The 12,964-nt window shown below is 37.2% G+C and overlaps 1 long non-coding RNA gene across 1 annotated transcript in view; it reads right to left on the reverse strand.

Moving 5' to 3' along the window:
- The window catches only part of LOC309625511, a 291,352-nt gene that overhangs the window by 205,064 nt on the left and 73,324 nt on the right, over nt 1-12,964 (reverse strand). The gene's annotated exons all lie outside the window — the stretch shown is intronic.

Here is a 12,964-nt window from a genome sequence, read left to right on the forward strand (position 1 = left end):
ACTTCCCTCTTAGAACTGCTTTTGCCGCATCCCATAGGTTTTGGGTCATAGTGTTTTCATTGTCATTTGTTTCTAGGCACTTTTTGATTTCCTCTTTGATTTCTTCAGTGATCTCTTGGTTATTTAGTAGTGTATTGTTTAGCCTCCATGTGTTTGTATTTTTTACAGATTTTTTTCCTGTAATTGATATCTAGTCTCATAGCACTGTGGTTGGAAAAGATACTTGATATGATTTCAATTTTCTTAAATTTGCCAAGGCTTGATTTTTGACCCAAGATATGATCTATCCTGGAGAATGTTCCATGAGCACTTGAGAGAAAGTGGAATCTTCTGTTTTTGGATGGAATGTCCTATAAATATCAATTAAGTCCATCTTGTTTAATGTATCATTTAAAGCTTGTGTTTCCTTATTTATTTTCATTTGGGATGATCTGTCCATTGGTGAAAGTGGGGTGTTAAAGTCCCCTACTATGATTATGTTACTGTCGATTTCCCCTTTTATGGCTGTTAGCATTTGCCTTCTGTATTGAGGTGCTCCTATGTTGGGTGCATAAATATTTATATTTGTTATATCTTCTTCTTGGATTGACCCCTTGATCATTATGTAGTGTCCTTCTTTGTCTCTTGTAATAGTCTTTTTTTTTAAATCTATTTTGTCTGATACAAGGATTGCTATTCCAGCTTTCTTTTGATTTCCATTTGCATGGAGTATCTTTTTCCATCCTCTCACTTTCAGTCTGTATGTGTCCCTAGGTCTGAAGTGGTTCGCTTGTAGACAGCATATATATGGGTCTTGTTTCTGTATCCAATCAGCCAGTCTATGTCTTTTGGTTGGAGCATTTAATCCATTTACATTTGAGGTAATTATCGAAGTGTATGTTCATATTACCATTTTCTTAATTGTTCTGGGTTTGTTATTATAGGTCTTTTCCTTCTGTTGTGTTTCCTGCCTAGAGAAGTTCCTTTAGCATCTGTTGTAAAGCTGGCTTGGTGGTGCTGAATTCTTTTAGCTTTTGCTTGTCTGTAAAGGTTTTAATTTCTTCATCAAATCTGAATGAGATCCTTGCTGGGTAGAGTAATCTTGGTTGTAGTTTTTCCCCTTTCATCACTTTAAATATGTCCTGGGCTTCCCTGGTGGCGCAGTGGTTGAGAATCTGCCTGCCAATGCAGGGGACACGGGTTCAAGCCCTGATCTGGGAAGATCCCACATGCCGCGGAGCAACTAAGCCCGTGAGCCACAATTACTGAGCCTGCACGTCTGGAGCCTGTGCTCCGCAACAAGAGAGGCCACGATAGTGAGAGGCCCACGCACCGTGATGAAGAGTGGCCCCCGCTTGCCGCAACTAGAGAAAGCCCTCGCACAGAAACGAAGACCCAACACAGCCATAAATAAATAAATAAAAACAAATACTTAAAAAAAAAAAAAAATGTCCTGCCACTCCCTTCTGGCTTGCAGAGTTTCTGCTGAAAGATCAGCTGTTAACTTTATGGGGATTCCCTTGTATGTTATTTGTTGTTTCTTCCTTGCTGCTTTTAATATTTTTTCTTTGTATTTAATTTTTGATAGTTTGATTAATATGTGTCTTGGTGTGTTTCTCCTTGGATTTATCCTGTATGGGACTCTCTGCGCTTCCTGGACTTGACTATTTCCTTTCCCATATTACGGAAGTTTTCAACTATAATCTCTTCAAATATTTTCTCAGTCCCTTTCTTTTTCTCTTCTTCTTCTGGGACCCCTATAGTTCGAATGTTGGTGCGTTTTATGTTATCCCAGAGGTCTGTGAGGCTGTCCTCAGTTCTTTTCATTCTTTTTTCTTTATTCTGCTCTGCTCTGCGGTAATTATTTCCACTATTTTATCTTCCAGGTCACTTATCTGTTCTCCTGACTCAGTTATTCTGCTATTGATTCCTTCTAGGGAATTTTAAATTTCATTTATTGTGTTGTTCATCATTGTTTATTTGCTCTTTAGTTCTTCTAGGTCCTTGTTAAATGTTTCTTGTATTTTCTCCATTCTATTTCCAAGATTTTGGATCATCTTTACTATCATTACTCTGAATTCTTTTTCACGTAGACTGCCTATTTCGTCCTCGTTTGTTTGGTCTGATGGGATTTTACCTTGCTCCTTCATCTGCTGTGTTTTTCTCTGTCTTCTCATTTTGCTTAACTTACTGCATGCTGCAGGTTCGTAGTTCCCGTTGTTTTTGGTGTCTGCCCCCAGTGGCTAAGTTTGGTTCAGTGGGTTGTATAGGCTTCCTGGTGGAGGGTGCTGGTGCTTGTGTTCTGGTGTCTGAGGCTGGATCTTGCCTTTCTGGTGGGAAGGACCACGTCTGGTTGTGTGTTTTGGGGTGTCTGTGACCTTATTATGATTTTAGGCAGCCTCTCTGCTAATGGGTGGGATCGTGTTCCTGTTTTGTTACTTGTTTGGCTTCAGGTGTCCAGCACTGTAGCTTGCTGGTCATTGAGTGGAGCTGCGTCTTAGCGTTGAGATGGAGATCTCTGGGAGAGCTTTTGCCATTTGATATTACGTGGAGCTGGGAGGTCTCTGGTGGACCAGTGTCCTGAACTCGCCTCTCCCACCTCAGGGGCACAGGCCTGACACCTGGCCGGAGCACCAAGACCCTGTCAGCCACACAGCCAGATTCGTGGGGAGTTTCTTGCCTTTTGGGAAGTCTGAGTCTTCTGCCAGCATTCAGTAGGTGTTCTGTAGGAGTTGTTCCACATGTAGATGTATTTCTGATGTATTTGTGTGGAGGAAGGTGATCTCCACGTCTTAGTCCTCCGCCATCTTGAAGGTCTCCGGTATAAAATTTCTTGACTGTCAGAATGTAGATGTAATGTAGTTTTCTATTTTTAAATGTAATATTGTAAGAGTGAATCAGTCAGGGTACTGGCAATAAAAAGATGAACCCTTAAAATGGATAACATAGGAGGGTTTAATGAAGAGATGATGCCCAAAGATTTGGGCAGAGTGCAGGGAAGCCATAGGGGGCCGTGGAGGGTGGGGAGCATTTGCCCCTCAGGCTCAAGGGACAAGGGGAGTGGGGAGTCACTAGAACCCCAGTGGGGAGCGTCAGGTGGAGGAGACAGGAGCTGTTACAGGTCATACAGGACACGGAGCAAGTGGAGGAGTGGATAGTCCATCTTTCAATTTCTCGTGAATACAGGGATTCTCTCTGCTTGTGATACTATGTTGACTTCCTCTTTTGTAACCGATGATTTGACATCAGTATGATTAGTGTTTAAGAGCTCAGGCATTAGAATCAGCTAGCCCTGTATGTGAGCCGTGTGCCTCTCACTAACTGTGCAATTGTGGGCAAGGAACTGAATGTTCCCAAATGTTTCAAGAGACAGAGCACATCAATCACCATCAACTGTTGCTGTGAAACTGGTGTTAGGAAGTAGCTTTAGTCCTAAATTTTCAGTTCTTGGCCTTAACTCATTCTAGGAAAGGCGCACAAACAGGAAAATAAGCAGCATGTGGAGTAACAGACACAGAGACAGACAGACACACACACACACACACACACACACACACGCACACAGGCACACACACCCTATCAATGAGTCTTCCCTTGGAGATGAAGCAGAGGAAGAAGAAGAAAAGACCACTCCTCTGTATGTTTTCAGCCTCTCCAGGTGAAAACTGGGATGTATTTGGATGAAGTCAGGACAGTACCTGAGAGGTAGAGATTAACTGAGTATTAGGGAAAGGACCAGTATTTCTTACCATCTGTGTGTCTGCTTTATTTACAGTCCCTTCTTTTGCATGCTTTAGGAGTGTCCACTGAAACCACACATCCTGAAATACACCTAATCATTTTTGCCTTAACTATGGACTGTGAGAAAAAGCCACTCAAAAGAAGCAGAAACTTCCAGACTGCCTCTCACTCAGCCAGGGGAGCTTGTCTCAGCAATTTTGACTGAATTCTCTTATTCTTGATGAATTCTAAAAAGAATAGGGATAGGAAGCAGCTCTTACTGTATCTCAAAATATATAAACAAGATTGAGACAAACAAGACCCTTTCATTTCAGTTGAGTGTGTGGTGGGAAAGAGGTGGTGGTTTGCAAAAGTGTGGTACTGAAGCCAGACTGATGTAGGTTTAATTGTTGGTTCTGCCGCTGGTTATGTGATGTAGACAGCAGTGAGTTACTCCATCTCACTAAAAATCATAGTTTCCATCAATAAAACTGAGTTGTTTTGAGACTTCAATACAACATTTAAAGTGCTTAGCATGTTATCTGGCACACACCAAGTACTCAATAAATATTGCCCGTTATTATGGTTGTAAGTCATCTCCTGTATCAATATCTACTTAAGAAATATTTGCCTTTTTAATTTAGATTTAGAAGTTGTAAAACTTCTCCGTCCCCAATCCCAATACATGTACTGGCATTCTTTCCATGGTTCCGTGATGGTCCCGCCACCCTCCCTTCCAAACTCCTGTTCCCTTTCCTCCTCCCAGGTATTCCACAGGGAGCTGTGGACTTCTCTGAAAAACGGTTTGATGGCCCTACCACCTGCATGCCAAACAGTAAGCAACTGCTATTTGGCTTGGCTGTTTGCTTGACACCAACCGACTGCTAGTGGATGCCTATGCTTTTAAAGAGAAAGATCTTTCCAAATGATAAACTTCCAATTACACATTTGGTGCCTTAAATTTATTAGGCCTGCGGCAATGAACAAAGTGTCCTTGGTACTTGTTTCCAAGAGCAACTATAGTTTAAAAAGAAATAAAATTTCTGTTCATTTTTAATATTTGTTTTTCATTTTACATTTAAGGGAAAAATGCATAAGCCCTCCTTTCCTAAGAAGGCTGTTGCTCCAATTATTACCACTGAGGTTTTTTGCTTTGCCTCCAACTTCCCTAAGTGGTATCAATGGTGTTGACCCCTGACTCTTCTGCTCTGTCCCCAGGAAAACCAATCACAATATATCCAAGCAGACAATGGTTTGTTATGTCATCTTTGGGGCAAGTATGTGTTTAATTGCAAAGCAAATTTTCTTTTCTAAGTCTGAGGAATCTTGAGATTTGTTTCCCATCCTGGATCTATATTCTTCTTTCTTTAGCTCTTTAGTATTTTTTAACTTTTCCATATCTTTGACTCAATCTTTCTCCTTCATAGAGCCTGATCTTTGCCTAACTTCCTAAAATAGAAAAAAAGTCCTTGTTTGTCCCCTTCATCTTTAATGCGGGAAGGAAACAACAAAAACAAAATGAAACATGCAGACATCGGTGTTGAAAGGAGAGCTGGCCTTGGGGTTAAAGGAGTTGCTGGTCACTCAGATCCAGCCCTTGGAATAGCGTGGGGCTTGGCCTTGGTAAGCTGATAGAGATCAGCCATGCCTGGCGTTCCTGTTGACATGTGTTTCAGGCAAGGGGGAAGTTTTTATCTCTCCCACTAAAGACCTGTGGCAGGACTCAGATGTTTACTCTGACTTGGGTCTTCAAGGTCTTTCTTCCATACTCTTCTAAGTAATGGGAAACTCAGTCTTTGTCATTACTTGGATTCCCTATTCCTTCTCAGTTCTCTTCTCTCCAGAATCAGACCCTGGTAGTAGAGAAATCTGTCTCCTTCTGTCGGGGTGTCAGGAGACAGGAGTAAATATTGCTCCTTCCCCTCTCTAAAGAGAGAACTTCATTGCCCCGGCACCACCTAACTCTCGAATTCTCCTGGTCTCTATCTCCAAATGCTCCCCTCTTATTCTGGATTTGGAAGATACATACATATTGGTTGTAGAACTGTAGAATTGGTTGTAGAAAAGTCTAGGTGGGGATCTTTAGGATGAAAGGTGATGGGAGCACTCTGGCATATTTATTCCCACTCAGAAGCATGAGAGCAGAAATAAAGTCACATTCTTGACCATGGCAGGATGTTCATGTGCTCAGTGAAAACTTCCCTGTCTCCATCATTCCCAAGATAGATAACTTGGTCTGTGTCATCCAGAGATTCCTTTCTCAGCTCTGTCTCCTTTTCTAGGTGCTCTTCCTGTCCCTCCAATGGAAGTGTTTCCTAAGGACTAAGTTCTCTTGATAGATCTCCTGTGGAATCATCTATTCTCAGAATTCTCATATTTTACCTCATTTCACGTGACTTTTTATGTCTGTTATCTCTCACTTTGAATTCCAGTCCCACATTTCCAAATGACTTATGTGTACGTGGACAGTACACTGTCAATAGAAACTCAGCATGTCTAAGGTAGACCTCTTCAACTTTTCCTCATGTTGTCCTCCTCCCACACCCTTAATTTGTCAAGGGCACCACCATATTTTTAGGCTTCCAGCTTCAAAACTTTAGAAACATTTTAGTCTCTTTCCCTTAACTCCCACTTATCCATTCGTTAACTTAACCTTGAATATCATTTCATTATAATCACTTTCATATATGTTCTTATATTTATTTTTAAAATACCTTTTAAAGACTTTTTTCTTATTTTAAAAGCTATTTTCAGGTATGGTACAGGAAACAACAAAACTGAAAAATGCAGAAAAGTGCAAAGAAGAAAATGATGTCATCTATGCTTATACCACACAGAGATAATTGCTATTTATGCATTTTCAGTCTTGGTTTCCTATGTGTTGATCTATATGTACATAGAGTAAAAATATGGATTCATATTGTTTGCATTTACTATATTATTAGCAAGAAATTATAAACATTTTTAATGTTACTAAATAATTCTTGTTTGCTGCATGGCTTTCAATCAGGTAGATATATCACAATTTATGTCTGTCTAAAGCTGTGCATTTATTATCATTTTTTTTCCTGTCAAAATAATTTCACATGAACCAATAAGACACACAGCAAAGAACTGACAGATTTTACTACATACAAATTAAAACTGTAATATGGATAATGACATGAATAAAATTAAAACAAAATGATAAACTGGGATAAAATATAAATAACCTGTATAACAGAAAAGAGACAATAAATATATAGAGCGTGCCTTCAAATTAGTTTGAAAAAGGCCAACAATCCAGTATAAAAAGGGAAAACTACCATAGAAGATAACTCAAAAAGAGGAAACAACTGATCAATAAACAAGAAAATAGGACAGGTGAAAAATGGTGTCTCCTTGTTTTAAATTGCAGTAATGCTTTGTAACAATTCAAATTATAAAAGTAATATATGTTCATCTTAAAACATTTAGTTAATACAAAGATGCATGAAAATTGTATCTGAAATCTAAATAGTCAGAGATGATCACTGCTAATATTTTGTTTGTCTTCTCTATATTTATCTAATAATTAAAACAAGATCCTTTGTTTCTCTTCAAAACCATTCCTTTGACTATTCTAAATATTTTCTGTAGTTATAACTATAGCAACAAAATAGAATATAAAAGAGAAACTTGAAGAGCAGATTTAAAAATTATAAATTAATGATGACTGGAAAAAATAAAGGAGCATTAGTAAAATGATTGTCACATAAAGTAGAATTTAGGACAAGAAATAAAAGCATTAAACAAAATTTAAAATTATTTTCTTTTGAAAAAGACACAATCTGCATGACATCATCTCTAATATCTAAAATCACTTTCACTTACTTATCCTTATTTGCTTAATTACTTCTCATTACAACTGCTCCTATTTTTAAGATATTTCAATTCATCAAGAGTGATATTAAGCACACATTTTCCAGAAAAGGTACTTTTTGATGACTCTCTCTTCATCAAGAGTCATATCTTGCTAACCATTCCTTTTTCTCCTTCATATCTTGCTAACCATTCCTTTTTCTCCTTCCTAGATTTATCTTCCTCTACCCAGCCTTTAAACTTTGGGTTTTTGTAAACTCAATCCTAGATTTTGTTCTGTTTCTATTCTATCCTCTCTCCCTGGGTGATTTGAACCACATCTAGTTTATTAACCAGTATATTTTACTTTCAGATTTTCCTATGTGTACAATCATGTTGTCTGTGAATAAAGACAATTTTGTCTTTTCCTTTGCAATTTGTATGCCTTTTATTTATTTTTAACTTGTCTTATTGCAGCGGCTAGTACATACAGTACAATGTTGAATACATGTGATAAGAATGGACATTCTTGCCTTCTTCCTGATCTTAGGGAGTGAAAGCAATTAGTGTTTCATCATTACATATAATGATAGCTGCAGATATTTTGTAGATGTTCTTTATCAGGTTGAGAAATTTCCCTTCTTCTAGTTTATCAGAGTTTTATTTATTTTAAAAATCACAAATGGTTCTTGAAGTTTGCTTTTTCTGCATATAAGGAGATCTCATATTATTTTTTTCAAGATATTGATATGAAGATATGAACTGATTAATTTTTGAAAACTGAAGTGATCTCACATTCCTGAATAAACTCTACTAATTCATAATATATTACCTATTTTATATATTGATGGTTGCAATTTGCTGGTACATTGTTAAGGTTTTTTGTGTCTAAGTTCATGAAGGATACTGATCTACAGTTTATTTTCTTATAATGTCTACAGTTTTGGTATCAGGTAATACTGACCTCAAAAAACGAGCTGAGAAATACTTTCTTTTCTTCTATTTTCTGAAGCGTTGGTGTAGATATTTTTTCCCCTAAGTGTTTGGTAGAACTCACCAGTGAAGACCCCTGGGCTTAGAGTTTTATTTTAGTTTTTGTCTGTCTTGATGTACAATATACAGTACATATCTAATATGAGAAGATTTGTTCCTACGATTTCTTTAATAGATATGGGGCTCTTTAGGGTATCCTTTTTTTTCCTGATTAAGTTTTATAACTGTTGGTGGAAATGTAAGTTGGTGCAGCCACTGTGGAAAACAGTACGGAGGTTCCTCAGAAAACTAAAAATGAATTACCATATGATCCAGCAATCCCATTCCTAGGCATATATCCAGACAAAACTATAATTCAAAAAGATACATGCACCCCTATGTTCATAGCAGCACTATTCACAATAGTCAAGACATGGAAACAACCTAAATGTCCATCAACAAACGAATGGATAAAGAAGATGTGGTGTATACACACACACACACACACACACACACACACACATACACACACACAATGGAATACTACTCAGCCATTAAGAAAAAAGAAGTAATGCCATTTGCAGCGACATGGATGCAACTAGAGATTATCATAGTGAAGTAACTCAGAAAGAGAAAGACAAATGCCATATGATATCATTTATATGTGGAATCTACAGTATGACACAAATGAACCTATCTATGAAACAAACAAAATCATGGACGTAGAGAACAGACTGGTGGTTGTCAAGGGGGAGGAGGCTGGGCAAGGGATGGAGTGGGAGGTTGGGGTTAGCAGATTTAAGCTTTTGTGTATAGAATGGATAAACAACAAGGTCCTACTGTATAGCACAGAGGACTATATTCAATATCCTATGGTAAACCATAATGGAAAAAAATATTTTTAAAAATGTATATATATGTATAACTGAATCACTTCGCCATGCAGCAGTAATTAACACATTATATTATCAGCTATACTTCAATTTTAAAAAGTTTTATAGTTTGTGCTTTCTAAGATTTTGTCCATTTCATCTAAGTTGTCAAATGTATTGGCATAAACTACTGCATAATACTTTCTTACTATCCTTTTAATGTCTTTAAAACCCATGGTGATTCCTCCTATTTTAATAGCTGATATTGGTAATTTGTGTCTTCTATCATTTTTTTCTTGATCAATCTGACTAGAGCATTTTATCTTTTATCTGAACCAGCTCATTTCACAAATGAGCTATGCTCAAAATGTATTTGACTGTTAAAATGACTTTGAAGGACAGGAAAAGAACACATATTTTAAATGAGGCTTTGTAACAAAAACAACACAGAAAGAAATAATTTCCTTTGCTGAAGAAATATGGCAAATCCACACATATATTTTTGTATACAAATGAATTACTCACAATGGCAAATCTCAGATTCTTCTCACATTAAATCAAAGATAGTATCAATGAAACTGTCACCTCTGTAGTTTCCTATACTTTACCAAAGACACTGTTATCGTGGATCTGGGGTAATAGGAGAGTAATTCAATATCACATTAAACCCAATTCTATTTTATGTTTTAGACTTTGCCTCTCAACTAATTTCATACATTTACAAATTGAATTTTTTCATCTTGAAGTAAAATTGAAGCAAATATGAATTATGCCAATTATAGTCATACTGGTTAAATAATATGGCATATAATATTTACCTATAGGATTAGCAAAGATAAAAATATTATAATTCTCAATTTTTGTGAGGATAGGGTAAAACTGGAACTCTTATATATAGTCAAGAAGAACATAAATTGCTACAACCTCTTTGCAAGGAATTTCAAAATAGGTAATAAGAGCCTCCATGTTTTTCATACTTTCTAAATCAATTCTTTCTTTTCTTGGAAATTATTCTGAGGAAAAGGTTAAATACGTGAACAAATACAAATATGTTCAGAAATGTTCATAGGTCAGTTATTTAACATTTTAAAAGCTAGACACGATGTCCAATGATTGGGGAACAAATTTAAGCAAATTTTACTAGGTTGAACCATGTCAAACTGCCGTTTTTTGTAGGTTAGAAAGATTAAAGGTCAACAATTTCTCCTAGTAGGAGAAACATACAATGGAATATTATGGGGCTACTAAATATCACTCATACAGACTGTTTTTAATGATGTGTGTAAATGCTCATACATCGGTAGAATATATGGGTTCAAAAATCATATTTTCAGGATGCCTTTGAATATGCATGTGTGCACAGACACACACACACACACACAGGCGCGTACACACACACCCCTGATGACCTGTAGTTGTCTTTGGGTGGTGAGATGTTTTTTCCTTTTTTATGTATAACAACAAGATGGTGTTACTTTTGCAATCAGGAACAGGTTATATTAAATAGAAACACAGAAGCTACCATTTTCCCAAATAAAGCAGAAGTACCTGTCTCATAATCTCCAATCTCAAAGAACTTCCAAAGTTAACTAATTCTTGACTTTTTAAAATCAGTTGAGAGGAAAAAGAACAAGCAGGATATATGGAGGGATTTAGTAGTATGTCTGGAAAGGAGGGAATTCACAGATTTCCAATGATTTGAGGTGACAAACCTCCCTCAGGAAACATTTCGACCTCTGTCTCCCAAGGTGCTAACGGAAAGTGAGATGGAGAACACCATGATGAATGCTACAGGTAGTCCTAAGCATGCAAGCTGGGCAGGTTTGTGTTAGGGAATAATCTTCCTACAGTACTTTTTCTAGAAATGTTTATCAAATCACTAAGGTACATTTGGAGAAATGGCTAGCTAAGGCTACTTCCCTTACTTGACAGTCAAAGTGATTACACTGGAAAGCTAGTACCCAACTTTAACTGCTAAGAAAAACTAAATGATAGTAAGGAAGAAAGGCTCACTAAATAGAGAGAGAGAAACAACATCCCTTCCATGGAAAGTATTCCATTGTCAGCCTACTTCTGGTTTGTCCATTCTCTTCTCCCAAATGCTTTGAAAAGAGTCAAGAACTACATCAACTGTAGGTGACTTATGCCCTTTTATTCAGGTATTTTCTTCCTCTACATTTCCTGGGCTCACTCAGGAAAGCCAAAGCCAGTTGTATATGGCATTTTGACACTTGTGTGCTGCTAATGGCCATAGTCACCATTCCAGTCATTTTAAGATACCTTTTAGGCATTGAGATGTATTTTTAGGAAAACACCATAAAGGATTTGAATTACTGAATTAAGATTTCTAAAACTTTTATTTAAACAAACTGCCAAAAATATTTTCAAAACCAAATCTCTCTACTTATTTTTGAGCTGGAAACAAATATTTTTGAACCCTACAATGCTGGAAGTTTAGAAGAGATTCTAAATAATGCTGAGTTTACAATATGAGAAAAAGCATCCACTTATTTCTTTTAGGGGAGGTGTAAAGTAGGGGCTACCATTGCTGACTTTTTGGCACATTGAGAACTAATAACAAAGTTTGTTCCTTGAAAGGAGATTTTTTTTACACTGGTGAGCCTTAGAGAAAAATAATATTTATTTTCAATTTACGTGGCTTAAGGTTTCCTTCCTTTACTTTCAGCCTTTAAACACAACATAACAATCATCTCCTCCTGCAATGGGGGCTGGAGCATGTTAGGACAAGGTGTTTGTATTGGACTTAAATATAGCCTTTTTGCTTAGCAGTTTAGAAAGTTATGTAAATGAGTCCAAAGTCATATATTTAGTTCATTCATGGAGCGTCACTCTTCTCCATTACTTTTCTTTGAAGAACACCCCAAAGGGAGTGAAAACTAGACAAATAAAATCTGATGGGAGAAGGAAGTCTTAAAAGTCAAAGTTAAAAGCTGTTGCCTTGTGTGTGACCTGGTGGTAGGAAGACCTGTGTGGGCCAGGGACAGCACAATGGTGCGTGAAGAAGGTGTCTTCAGAAGAGGAGAGATGAACCACCAAGGCAATGGGTAGGGGCATACTGACAGCGTGATATTTGCCTAGGGTGTTTGCTGTGGCTGGATCAGAACAAACCCATTCTAGTTACTAAGTAAACAACTCAGAGGGTGGCAGGGCAAGAGCATCAGCTTGAGATTCAGTTTTGATTTGTTATACAGCAAGATTGTTGGGTGGGAAGACCAGAAATCAAATTCTTATCATGCGACCCAAGTTACTACGACACTTTGGGGAAAAAAACAGAGTGTGGAATCAACCTCTGGGGTTACAATCACAGTATCATGCTGTCATTCATTTGGCTCTGGGTATACAATACAAAGCATCTGCAACTTAATATTCATTCATTTAGGCCAGAGTTACTCCAGGGCCCTTTTACTATGCCCAGTCCATAAGGAAGGATTATACATGTTTTAAGTCTTGTTCAAGAGAGCACATTTTTAACATTAATATTAAAAACAAATATTTTTTGTAATATTAAAAACAAAAAAGGAAACATCCTCTCATTGTCATCTCACAATCCTTGTTCAAGCATCTTAACAACTTTCATCTCA

This window comes from Balaenoptera borealis (assembly GCF_965194805.1).
Source record: "Balaenoptera borealis genome assembly, chromosome: 3".
Taxonomy (NCBI): Eukaryota; Metazoa; Chordata; class Mammalia; order Artiodactyla; family Balaenopteridae; genus Balaenoptera; species Balaenoptera borealis.